At 32.3% G+C, this 3379-nt stretch overlaps 1 pseudogene; it reads left to right on the top strand.

The window, feature by feature from the left end:
• The first annotated feature begins 258 nt into the window (after positions 1 to 258).
• LOC129250640 (uncharacterized protein DDB_G0292186-like) lies at positions 259 to 1280 on the top strand (annotated as a pseudogene).
• Positions 1281 to 3379: the final 2099 nt, after the last annotated feature.

Genomic DNA, 3379 nt, shown 5'->3' with positions numbered 1-3379 from the left:
AGCGCAGCAGCAAATTTTGAATAGCTGAGAGTCAAGCGGGAGTGATCCGGACTTATGTACATATGTGTATATATTTGAGCAAATTTTGAATAGCTGAGAGTCAAGCGGGAGTGATCCGGACTTATGTATGTTTATGTTATATACAATATATATGTACGTAATTAACATTTAAAGCCAACAAACATAATTTTTCTAGTATATTTGTAGAAACTCATTGTTTAATTTATATAACATTTCATTTAAATCAGTTGAGCAAAGATGGATAGTTTAGACATGAATATAAAATTTAAGCTTATTTCCTCTAACATAAATAGCATTCCTCCATATGATGGAAACAGAGATGCATTATTAAATTTTGTACAGCGTATAGATTACATGTGCCCAATGTTAGACACTTTTACTGCTCAAGAATATAAAATTCTATTAATTGGTCAAATTAAAGATAAAATTATTGGAAACGCTAGGAGATCTCTTTAATAAATGGAAACCCGGATACTTGGCCGGAAGTTAAAAGAGTTCTTATAGATAACCATGGCGAAAAAAATTCGGTTGACGAACTCATTGACAAAATTAGAATCTGTAGATGTGATTCGACAATTGAAGCTTTTTATAATTCACTTAATACTTTGTTATGTCGGTTAAATAACGCGTCAATACTTTGCACAAATAGTACTTCCAGTGAAAGCAATGCCAGAATTGCTTTGAATTCATTTAAACATGGTTTACCCGAACCTGTCAAAAGTATTATTGTTAGTAGGAATCCTAAAACTTTAAAAGACGCATATGATATTATAAAATCAAATGGTTACTGAAACTATAAAAATCAGCAAAAATTTTTTTTTAACAGTTGTTCGCTTAACAGAAGCAGCAACTTAGAACATAATGCTAATAACATCAATTTTGCTACTCAACAACGTAGACAGCAACATAGTTATAACAGAGGACCTAATATGAACCAATATCATAATCAACAGAACAGCCAGCTGTTCAATAACAGCAATATAAGAAATAGAGCAAACGATGCATTAAGTCAACAGCGTAGACAACAGTACAACAACAATAGCATTAATAACAATCACCGACAACCAAATTTTAATAGCAACAACAGTAACCAAACAAATAGAACAAATCGTAGCTCTGGTAGTTTTCTTAATCAAAATAACAGTAATGAAAGACTTTTCAATAACAGAAATTGTAACAATGTAGAACCCATGGAAATAGGAGTCAACGAAAACGAACAAAATTTTCAATTACAGGGCCCAGAAAATTACCCTATATAACAATTAAAACAAACGTAAGAAAACTTAGGTTTATAGTAGATACTGGTGCAGAATTTAGCATTATAAATCCAAATATTTGCAATCCCAAGTGGAGAGTAAAATCACGTTCTATCACCTTAAAAGTAATAAATCGACCTGTTACTACAGACGTACAGTATAGCTTTCCATTGTTCAAAGAATTTAATAAACCAAATTTTAATGTTAGTTTTCTAGAATTTAATTTTCATAAGTATTTTGATGGTCTACTAGGTAACAATATTTTGCTTAATTTGAAATGTAAAATCGACTATGAAAACAGGGTATTAGTAACAAAAGATGCAACTTTACCAATTTATTTTTGTGAAGAAGAGGAAATTACTGTAGATAATTATCTGAAAAATGAAAATTTGCAAATATTTGTCAATGAAGAAGTAGAACTCACAGAAGACTCAGTATCTAATATGTTTCCTAGGCACTTAAATTCAAAGGACCAACAAGTTTTAAAGACTGTTGTAAATAAGTTTAGTGATATTTTTTATAAAGATGGTGAAAACTTACCTTTCAGTAGTGAAATCCGTCATCGTATCTTAACAAAAACTGACACTCCTATTTATAGCAAACTGTATAGATACCCTGTGATACATCGGGCAGAAGTAGACAGGCAAATACAGGAAATGCTAGCGCAAAATATAATATCTCCGAGTTGTAGTCCTTACAATTCCCCACTATGGGTTGTACCAAAAAAAAAAACAGACAACGGCGGTAAACAAAAATGGAGAATTGTAATCGACTACAGAAAATTAAATGAGCAAACAGTAGACGATAAATTCCCACTTCCAAATATGGAAGACATATTTGATAAGTTGGGTAAATGTTGTTACTTTAGCACAATAGATCTCGCTAAGGGATTCCACCAGATTGAGGTACACCCCGAGGATAGGGCTAAGACAGCTTTTTCAACTGCAAGTGGCCATTACGAATTTAATCGTATGCCATTTGGCCTAAAGACAGCCCCTGCAACATTCCAACGTTTAATTAACCATGTATTAAGAGATCATATCAACAAAATTTGCGTTGTATACCTTGATGATATTTTAATATTTTCCACTAGTTTTCAGGAACACATTGATTCCATTAAAAAAATATTTAACACTTTACGAGAATCAAATTTAAAGGTACAAATAAATAAATGCCATTTCGCTGCATTGACCACAAAATTTTTAGGACACCTTGTAACAGGTGAAGGTATAAAACCTGATCCCTCAAAAATTGAGGCAATTCATAGAATGCAACCACCTTCAAACATAAAGGAAATCAAACGATTTTTAGGCATCACCGGTTATTATCGCAAATTTATGCGAGACTATGCAAAAGTCGCATACCCTATGGTTCGGCTTTTAAAGCAAAATGCTTTATTAGATTTTAAGAGCCAAGAATTTCTTAATTCGTTCGAGACACTAAAGAAACTTATTACTAGTGAGCCAGTGTTACAACCACCAGATTTTAACAAAAAGTTCATCCTTACAACGGATGCTTCACAATTCGCAATTGGGTCAGTTTTAAGCCAACAAGGCCACCCAATTTGTTATGCTTCGCGAACGTTGTCTGACCATGAAATTCGCTACTCAACCATAGAAAAAGAAGCTCTTGCTGTTGTATGGTCCGTGAAACATTTTCATACATATTTGTACGGTCGCAAATTTCTAATTCAGACTGACCACCGACCTTTAGTTTGGCTACACAATATTAAGGAACCAAACATGAAGCTATAAAGGTGGAACATCTTTCTTAATGAGTACGACTTTGATATATCACATATTAAAGGCAAAGATAATACAGTTGATGATGTGCTAAGTAGATACTGTGTAAATAAAAATTTGGAAAATATAAATGTTTTTAATAGCCAATTAGGTGAAGCGAATAAATTTAATGGAAACAGTGACGATCAAGTTGATATTATGTCAACAGCTGCAACAATACACAGCGCATTTGAAGATAATTTGAATTACATATTTATTACTGAAAAACCAGTAAACTATTACAAAAATCAATTATACTTAGGTTATGGAAAAAAAGAGAAATGTGTACTAAAAATCGTAAACAAAAAGTGTCAAAATCAC

The sequence above is a fragment of the Anastrepha obliqua genome, chromosome 6, assembly GCF_027943255.1.
Source record: "Anastrepha obliqua isolate idAnaObli1 chromosome 6, idAnaObli1_1.0, whole genome shotgun sequence".
Lineage (NCBI taxonomy): Eukaryota > Metazoa > Arthropoda > Insecta > Diptera > Tephritidae > Anastrepha > Anastrepha obliqua.
The sequence above is the reverse complement of the archived record's forward strand: the minus strand, read 5'-3'. Positions and strand labels throughout refer to the sequence as shown.